The sequence below is a fragment of the Temnothorax nylanderi genome, unplaced genomic scaffold (genome assembly GCF_030848795.1).
Source record: "Temnothorax nylanderi isolate EJ_2023f unplaced genomic scaffold, tnyl_v1.0 TNYL_tig0374_pilon, whole genome shotgun sequence".
NCBI lineage: Eukaryota > Metazoa > Arthropoda > Insecta > Hymenoptera > Formicidae > Temnothorax > Temnothorax nylanderi.
In genome coordinates, this window is record NW_027249436.1 from 127649 (window position 1) to 138770 (window position 11122).

The 11122-nt window shown below is 32.7% G+C and overlaps 1 protein-coding gene across 1 annotated transcript in view; it reads right to left on the reverse strand.

Moving 5' to 3' along the window:
* LOC139781902 (fatty acid synthase-like) overlaps positions 1-9518 on the reverse strand; it is a 51267-nt gene extending 41749 nt beyond the window's left edge. The window contains exons 1-2 of the mRNA XM_071720789.1: positions 8958-9518; positions 8715-8856 (exon numbers count right to left, since the gene is read on the reverse strand). The gene's annotated coding sequence lies outside the window, so the exon portion shown is untranslated. The remainder of the gene's footprint in view (positions 1-8714; positions 8857-8957) is intronic.
* Positions 9519-11122: the final 1604 nt, after the last annotated feature.

Below are 11122 nucleotides of genomic sequence, written 5' to 3' on the forward strand. Positions count from 1 at the left end.
GGTTGAATTAGGTAACGCAATTTTGTGAATTATTTTGTTAGGGAGAAATAAAGCTACTACTATTTAGGATTTTTGGATTTATATAACGCTACATGAAATTATATATAATCATATAGGGTTATATACACTTCCATATAAATCTTATATGTATCCATACATGAGTGTATATATGATCTATTGTTCATATCTAGTTATATTTGGAATTATATATGTGCTCATGAATGATATATATGGACCTATATATAATTTTATATAAAGTACTAAATTTCATATATATAATCACATATAATCATATATATTTATATATAATTATATATAATTATATATAATTTTTTTTCCCGGGATTCTTAATATTTATAGTGAAGGTCAATTTATTTATTTGGGCACGCCAAGTTTTTAAGCCTTGATGTTAAGTTTTTCCTTAACTTCTCACCTGGATATTTTAGCGTTTATTATTAATATACATGCAGAGAACCAACGAATTAATATAACAAAGTGTAAATGAGAGAGCTAAATACTTCTTACTTATAATATATAGATAGCAGTACTAAAAATTGTAATTCAGATTATAACATTGATACTATATGTATATTATGTACTTGATTAATTGCATTGATCTCACGTCTATTTTTACATTAGTAATGTCCTTTTATTGGTATTTTATTTTTTTTTGTGGAAATTATTTATGTTTTGTAATATTATAGAAATTAATATTAAATCTTATTACACTTTTTCAGCAAAGAAAATGTATACGTTTTTGATATTTTGAAACCAACTGCATTTGTTTATTTTAGAATCATTATTTAAAATTTATTCCAAGCCGTTAGCATGCACAATGTTTGTACAATGTCCATCAGTTATACCATGATGGAACTTTTATCATAATGGAAAATTACACTGATAATTAAAAAAACATTTATTTAATATTAATTTAATAGATATTTATATAACATAAATTTTTTATTTGCAATAACATAATAATTTTCTATATATATATATATTTTTTTTTTCCTATATACATATACAGGGTGTACCAGGACCTCTTCGACAAACTTTGAGGAATGATAGGTCACACAGAGAGGATCATTTTTTGTTAAGGAACATATGGTCGCTGACGCGTCCTTAAGGAGCTATGCATCCGAATAGTCAGATCTCCTGTAAAATGTATTGCACAAATAAAATTTATTTTTTCTTGCATGTTCTGACAATTTACAATAATAGCTGTTCAAATTGCCTGCCCTGTACCTCATTACATTGTTGACACCTTCGCAACATTGATTGTCCAACTCTGTCAAGCATGGCAGGGTTGTTTCGGATTTGTTGAAACGCAGCATTTATTCGGTCATTTTCTGTGGGGGTATGTTAAGAGTATCGTGTACATCACCCCAGTTGACAACAGAGCGGAACTGATTGACCGAATAAATGCTGCGTTTCAACAAATCCGAAACAACCCTGCCATACTCGACAGAGTTGGACAACCAATGCTGCGAAGGTGTCAACAATGTAATGAGGTACAGGGTAGGCAATTTGAACAGCTATTATTGTAAATTGTCAGAACATGCAAGAAAAAATAAATTTTATTTGTTCAAAACATTTTACCGGAGATCTGACTTTTCGGATACATAGCTCCTTAAGGTCGCGTCAGCGACCATATGTTCCTTAGCAAAAAATGATCCTCTCTGTGTGACCTATCATTCCTCAAAGTTTGTCGAAGAGGTCCTGGTACACCTGTATATATATAGAACCCCATATATATATATTTTTTCTCCTATATATATATATATATGGGACGATCCACGTCACTTTTACCCCCCATCTGTCCAAAATTGGTATGGACGGATTTTAATGACCAAGGGCGGAAAATGTTTGTCTTGAAAAGAGCTTTCGAAAGGCGTGTGGCATATATGCGCAATTCAACATGGCGTCATAGTTATGGCTGTTTAAAGGGATAAATTCAAAATTTCAGATCCAACATGGGCAGATAAAACGGTGAAAAGTAACTAAATTCATGTGAAACTCAGTATTTGGGAAATTTTGGGGTCGCCGATTAGGAATCTGAACGTAAAATTGTGAAATTCAAAATGGCGGATCCAATATTGCGGATGCAAATATGAGAAACGGACGAAAATTCCAGTAAATGATCTGAAAACTCTTACTGGAAGGTTTTTTGGGTCGCTGATCACGAATTTGTAGCTAATTTGTTAAAAAACAACAGACAAACCGTGTTAATTGAAATTCTACTCTTAGCGTTACCCAAATTACTTTTAGTCCATCCAGCATTTCCTCAAGCTCTTTTTCATAACACTTCTTGTTATTAAGGCTCCTGGTCCCTAAGCCGAGAATTCTGCGTTGACGGTGGCGACGTACCGTCGCGGCAGAAATAAGGACTCTCTCCAATGGAGAATTCTGTCCTTTGTGACATGTTGACAACCTATTTTGCGTTGCGTTATATTTCTTTATTATTCGCTCTGTACTTGTGCTATAACGTTTAACGTATTCGTGAAACTCGTGAAATATAACGTATGGTAAGATTTGCAAGAAATACATATGCTGAAGGAACGTTTTCCACTCCTTTCGATAGTCACGAAAATAAAGCACCCCGAAGCGTGAGAGTCCAGGGGAACTCACTAAAATAAAGCACCCCAAAGCGTGAGAGGCAAGGGGAACTCACTAAAATAAAGCACTCCAAAGGAGATGAATTTCTACCACGTCCACGCCATCATCTCTGGGTAACGCTAAGAGTAGAATTTCAATTAACACGGTTTGTCTGTTGTTTTTTAACAAATTAGCTACAATTTCGTGATCAGCGACCCAAAAAACCTTCCAGTAAGAGTTTTCAAATCATTTACTGGAATTTTCGTCCGTTTCTCATATTTGCATCCGCAATATTGGATCCGCCATTTTGAATTTCACAATTTTACGTTCAGATTCGTAATCAGCGACCCCAAAATTTCCCAAATACTGAGTTTCACATGAATTTAGTTACTTTTCACCGTTTTATCTGCCCATGTTGGATCTGAAATTTTGAATTTATCCCTTTAAGCAGCCATAACTATGACGCCATGTTGAATTGCGCATATATGCCACACGCCTTTTGAAAGCTCTTTTCAAGACAAACATTTTCCGCCCTTGGTCATTAAAATCCGTCCATACCAATTTTGGACAGATGGGGGGTAAAAGTGACGTGGATCGTCCCATATATATATATATAGAGAGAGAGACCGGGGCAAACTTGACACTAGGCTTTTTGCCAATTTAAATCTATCGTAGAAACTTGCCTTTCCTACTGTAAATACGTCTTTATGTGCCAGTATTATCAACGGAATTTGGTGACATTCTGAGTTATGGTGTAATTTTTAGCGACATAAGCGTTTTTGATGGTGAAAAGTAATTTTTCTGATCTCTCGAAAATTTCTACTATTTTATCAAGCTTTACTCTTGCAAATCTACCGGTGAGTGATTTTCATAGGAAATTCGATGCTTTATACGAATCCGATAATAGTTTTTGCATATTTTCAAAATTTTTATATTTTTGGAGTAACAAAAGTGAAAAACGACGTTCGGGGCAAAGTCGACACCACGCCGTTTTATCAGCTCCCAATAACAAACGATGCTTATCATGCAGCTATATAGCCCATGACAAATGTGTGTGCACGTCTGTTTTTCAGACATGAGTTTAGATGAAAATAATTGAATGTTTAACAATTTCTGTTCTTATTATTTCCAACGATTGTTTTACTTAATTCCGAATTTTTGTACTTTTTAAATACACGATAAACAATGTATGTTTAGTTTCAGACAATAAAAAATAAGTTCCAGATCAAATTGTGTGGATCAGGCAAAGTGTCAAGTTTGCCCCGGCATTTTTCAATTTGAAAATTTTGCGTCACTTTTTCTTTCCTGGGGGCAAAACTAAGCAATGTATAGCAAAATTTCCTTAAGCAATTTGTACCTGAAGGAACACTCTTTAAATGTATACCATTAAATTTGCTTGAAAATTTTAATTAATTGTTGAAAATTGCCTTTGAAAAAATTATGTCGAGTTTGCCCCGGTCTCCCCTATACAATATATATATATATATATATATATACTAGATTTTTCGCCCGCGCTTCGCGCGGACTCAAAATCTATTCCCCTCTCCCCAAACTCACCTATTAATTAGGAGCACCAATAGAACCCCATGAAACCTCCAATTTTCAACCCCATAGTAGCCATCCCCATAAAATTAGTAATCTTTTGGTACCAGTTTCACCAAGATCATCAACAAAAAATTAGAAAAATTACTGGTTTCAAAAAAATTGATCCATTAATAAAAAATTATCCATTAATAAAAAATAAAACTTATCCTTCAAAAATTAAAAGACTTTTGGCGCTGTTTTCAAGAAAATCGGTCAATTAATACTTATTATTTCTCGAAATTTGAATAATTTCCAAACCAGTTTCCAAAAAATCGGTAACAAAAAATTATCCATAAAAGAAATTCAGCTTGATATCTCAAAGTTTGCGGAAATTGGAGCAATTACGTACATTTTTTTTTACAGAAATCGGAAATCCCTTTACTATTAGCAATTTTTCTAATTCTATTACATTCTTTAGTTCTTTCTACCCCTATTTTATATATGATTCTTTAAGATTCGGTCAATTATTGAAAAATTGAAAAAATTTCGGAACCGGTTTTCAAAAAATCGGTAACGAAAAATTATACACTTTATGGCAGTCCCCGTATTGCCTAAATTATACCATCTCCGAATCACTCAACGGGTGGACGCTTTTATTCGCGGCGATGAAAAGTATTTGCTTCTTCTTTTTCCCTCTCCCCGCACTCCTCGGAAAATTCTACCTCTACTTCATATACAATTCTTTGAGATTCGGTCAATTATTTCCGGAAAAATCCAAAAAGATCGGTAACAAAAAATTATATACTTTATAGCACTCCTCGGGAAATTCTACCCCTACTTCATGTACAATTCTTTGAGATTCGGTCATTCGGAACCGGTTTCCAAAAAGATCGGTAACGAATAATTATACACTTTATAGCACTTTCCGGGCAATTCTACCCCTACTTCATATATAATTCTTTGAGATTCAATCAATTATTACCCGAAAAATTGAAAAAATTAGAAAAACCGGTTTCCAGAAAATCGGTAACCAAAAACTGTACACATCATGGCGCTCTCCGGACCAAATCTTAAAGAATTATATATGAAATAGGGGTAGAAAAGACTGAAAAATATAATAAAATTATAAATAGCCCAATATTTCAAAATTTGCAAAAGTTAGAGCAACCACGGGCATTTCTAAAAAAATCAAATTTTTTAAAAGAAAGAGCCCCTTTATTGATTATCGCCAAATTCAATACCAACCTTCCTTGAATGATACTCTATCGATTAAAAAAAAACAGCCCGATGTATCAATGCAGTTAGAGCAACCACGGACATCAAATCACACACACACACACACACACACACACACACACACACACACACACACACACACACACACACACACACACACACACACACACACACACACACACACACACACACACACACACACACACACACACACACACACACACACACACACACACACACACACACACACACATACGGACATTTTTTTAATGCAATATTTCGACGTTTTAGAACACTCTGAACATATTAGCATCAAAAACTCAAAACCAATCTTTTCTTTGGTTTCTTCTGCCCCTATTTCATATATAATTCATTTAAATTTGGTTGATTAGACCCAACCTTATACGCAATCAAAGGTTTATATACGAAATTTATGAAAACAAAGCTTCCTCTATGAGGAAGCAAAACCGGTTTCCAGAAAATCGGTAACAAAAAACTATACACATCATGGCATTCCCCGGAAAATTCTACCCCTATTTCATATACTTTTGGTAAAAATTCGGTCCACTAACGAATGAGTAGTTCGCGGTCAGACAGACAGACAGACAGACAGACAGACGTCCGGTACTAATATATATAGATATATATAATATATATGATTATTGTAGATAACCCTTTAAACGATTTTTCGATTGCTTTATTAGTACCCGAGAAAAAATGATTAGATATAATCACATATGATTATATAAAATCGACATTAGATATAATTAGATATAAAAAATGGCCCGATATAATTGTATATAATTGTATATAATTATATATAACCACATATAATTATATAACCATATATGGTTATATATAATTGTATGTGGTTATATGTAATTATATACAATTATATCGGGCCATTTTTTATATCTAATTATATCTAATGTCGATTTTATATATAATCAGATGTGATTATATCTAACATAATAAATATTTTATATATATTAAATAAGAATTTTGTTAACTTCGATTAAGGAATAAAGCATTGATAAATTTAGTGTATATTTTTTCAAAAGCTAGAATCAAAAGTGAAATGATTTACATATAACTTGGCGCTGCTTGGCGTGAGATACTGCCGTGTCTCTTGATATCATTCTTATACCATTGTTTGTCAAATTTTAAATACGAGAAATAAATCCTATCGGATGCCATCTATCGGATAATCCGAATTTAAGTTTATATATGGTTATATATAATCATATATAATCTACATGGATAAATGCTTAATTCTTATATATATACTTTATATATAAATTATATGAACTTATATATAATCATGTCAAAATGTATGTGAAACTTTTTATATAATATATATATTCGATAGGATTCGTTTCTCGTATTTAAAATTTGACGGACAGTGGTATAAAAACGGTATCAAGAGACACGGCACTGTCTCATGTCAAGCAGTGCCAAGTTGTAATATATGGAATAAATTATTTCACTTTTGATTCTATAGCCTTTGAAAAAATATACATCTTAATTTATCAATGCTTTATTATCGAATTAACAGTTCTTTTCCAATATATATTGACTATATATGGTCATATATAATTATATATAATCATATAGAGACAAAATTCATATATAATTGCATTATATATAATCATATATATTTATATATAATTATATATAATTTTCTTTTCCCGGGCAAGTTCCATACGCACACATGACCTGCAATATTATTTTATAATACTGAATTATATAATATTATGTAACGAATTTTTGAATTTAATATCTATAATATATATAAAAACGATTCAAATAAATTTTTAAATTTAGGATTAAATATCTGCAGCATATATGATGACTTGCGAATCTATATTTATACAGATATAGTGCTATATCTGGTTGTACATAGGACAAGATTAGTCACATTAATATATCTGGCTATATATGACTTCATATATAGTTGTATATAATGCTATATCTAGTTATATGTAGGGTGCACTACTCATATATCATTATATATCATTATATCTGGCTTCACATACATTTATATACGATTAGATATGGTGCTATATCTGGTTGTATATAGCGCCAAATTAGTCACATTAATATATCTGGCTATATATGACTGCATATATAGTTGTATATAATGCTATATCTAGTTATATGTAGGGTGCACTACTCATATATCATTTTATCTGGCTTCATATACATTTATATACGATTAGATATGGTGCTATATCTGGTTGTACATAGGACAAGATTAGTCATATTAATATATCCGGCTATATATGACTGCATATATAGTTGTATATAATACTATATCTAGTTATATGTCGGGTGCAGTACTCACATATCAACATATCTGGCTTCACATACATTTATATACGATTAGATATGGTGCTATATCTGGTTGTATATAGCGCCAGATTAGTCATATTAATATATCTGGCAATATATGACTGCATATATAGTTGTATATAATACTATATCTAATTATATGTAGAGTGCACTACTCACATATCATTATATCTGGCTTCACATAAAATTATATACATTTATATACAAGTAGATATGGTGCTATATCTGGTTGTATATGGGACCACTGATTGCACATGTGGCCATGTATAATTAGATATGACCCCATATAAAAACATATATAATTATATATAATTATATATATACCAGATATAATTATATATGATTATATCTAATCATTTTTTCCCGGGTAGCGGAGAAAAAATTCCAAAAATGAGCCTTATTTTTTAACAGGTCTGGGTGATGTAACCCCTTAATAAATTACATATGTTAATGAACTTCATATATTAATGATGAACTGTTCCCTATTCCCCATTCCCTGTTCCTTATTCCTTTTATTGTGCGCAGCCCCTTATACGTAAAATAATAAGAATCAATTATTGTAAAATTAAATTATTATTAGTAATAATTAATAAGAAATTAATTAGTACAGATACGCAAATCAGGATGCGTCCGTGCGATTTGACGAATAGGACGTTGTTACTCGTGTGGAGAAATATTAGGAGGAGCGCTTTATAAATAGCAACGGCTACGCACGAATGTCGCTCATGTATAGCCGTTGTTATTCTCACTCCTTCCAATGCCTCGCCACGCACCTAACAAAACGTAGTTGGACTGCTCCTTCTCGTCGAATCGCACAGCCACATCCTGATTCGCGTATCTGTGTTAAGTAATTTCTCATTAATTATTAAGAAACTTACAATTAATTAATATGATAAAGGACTTTTTGATCCAGTTTTACCCGCTCTACCTGCCCACAAACAATGGTCCGCATATTACATATGATACTAAAATATATTAAAATATTTTTGAAATACATGTATAGGTACCTCTCTTTCTTTGTCCCTTCTCTCTCTCTCTCTCTCTCTCTCTCTCGCTCGCTCTGGAGGTCTTTTTTCCTCTCTCTTTCTTCTTCCTCTCTTATTTGTCTTCCTTAATATTAAGGAAAAAGGAAAAAGTATCTATAATAATCTGTAATCAAAACCAAATATACATACAAACATGCATACTTACATAATGCATACATGTATACATCAGTATAATATATGTTAAAATATTTTTGGAATATATACCTCTTTTTGTATCCCTTTCCGTTCTCTCTCTCTCTCTCTCTCTCCCTCTCTCTCTCTGTTGAAAAATTCTCTCTTGAAACTCTTTCTGTAACCTCGCACTGTCAAACGCGAAACAAATTTGACCTTTTGACACGCATTGACAAGCCGTTAACACTCAAACGAGATAACTAACCAACATCCATTAAATATCAATTTCACTCTTATGATAATTTCGAGATTCGATCTGCATATAATCGAGATAACTAATCAGCATCAAGGAATGTGAGCGTGTGAATGTGGTTACACTGATTGCACTGACCAGAACGGTATGAACGCGTTTTGAGGGACAAACTGGCTTTGCGTGTGTGAGTGCAAACGCGTGTCTGTGTGACTGAAATCTGAACTTTTTGCTGAGATGTATTTCGCTAAAAAAATTCACATTTTTGATATGTGAGATTTCGAGATCTCAGTATTGACTGCACCAATCTTAATCAGATTGGTCGCAATCGAAAGCTCGTATCAATGTTATATTAGAAAACTGTCGTCAGATTTTCGATCGCAGTTTTCTTTCTTGAGATATTTGATTCGGAGAATCAATCGGCCCGAAAACTCCGGATAAGCTACTTGGTAGCGTCGTCTGCTAGCTCTCTCTTTATGTACTTGGCGTCGCGACCTTGAACTTGGCTATCGCGTTGCTTGATTGACATATTCAATTTTTGTAGATAATAAAAAGAATATGCATAATGTTTTATGCAATGAATGAAATTATTTGTGCATATTGCTGAAACATTTTTTATAGACTCATATGTATATTGTAACTATAAGTTTTCTAATTTATGTAGAAAAAAATGTTTTATTTAACAATTGAAATTATTGACGTCAAATAATTTATTAAGCTTATAAGTGCATTGAAATTATAATTTTTTATTATTTATGTCGTCTGTCTGATAATATGCAACGATTATCACTCTTGATATTTAGATCAGAAAAGAATTTCGAAAATAATCGTTCCAATGCATATATAGCGTACATGCAACAGTACAAAGTGCGCTAACTATCGCACTTGCATTCGTTTTGTCAAGTGTGTATCAACGGGATCTAAATAACTTATACTAGTACTTAATTATATTAGTCTGTAGTTCGAAAAATATAAATAAAATAAACATTAAGATGTTCACAGCGCTCCATATTTTAGATAATTAAAGTATATTTATTTGGTTTAGTTGTCTCTTATCTTCTCAGCTTTTCTCTTCGTCCGACTAAAACTGTATAATGTACATTTTAGAGATAGATATGCGTTTCTAATATATCACTATTACATAATGTGTAAGAAACCAAAACATTCATCAATTCTCGTCATTCACTCTCCTCACTATCGCCGCCGTCGTCGTCGTAATCGTCACCCGCAGGACAGTCTCAAAAACCTCGCAACATCATTCTCTCCGATATCTCGCAACACACGTCTCCCAAATCTGTTCTATTCGATCTCGGCTGAGCCCCCAAAAAGATGTAGTGTGCAGTATTTATTATATTTTGTTATATATATAATTATAATATAACAAATGCGTCTCAAGCTTGAACAAGACATGCAACTAATTTGCACGATGGCCTCAGAACTTTTTTCCGCGCGAGGATGACTGTTTTTTTCGTAATCGTTATGTTTGAACAATAAATACAGAAGAACACATATAAGATATCGCTCTGACTTGACAATTATTGGCCTTGATCTAAAGTTAAATATCCTATAAAGAGTGAGAACAAGTGTCCATAGGCAAATGGCCCCATTTTTTTCGCATTCGATTTTGGTCACAAAGTAGGTACCTGATAGTAGGTCAAGCTGATTACAGATATGTCAGTCTCAGAGTGTACCTATTTACCGTTCCAGAGATATCGGGCTCCAAAAATTCCAAAACCAATAGATGGCGCCTGTTATGAACGTTCTCGGTAATGTCAATCTCGGGGTAGGATATACGACTCGGGTCAGTACAGAGAGAATAATCTTTATTATCCTTTTGAGGAGACCGATAGATTTCGTGGTCTCTGCGTTACTGCCCAGATAGCAATGCCTGATGATCAGATTTCATCACGTCATGATCTTCTGATATTGATCGAAATGTGATGTATGTCTTGTGATCATATTTGTGATGATACACATCATGAGTACAAGTTAACATGTATATGAGAAA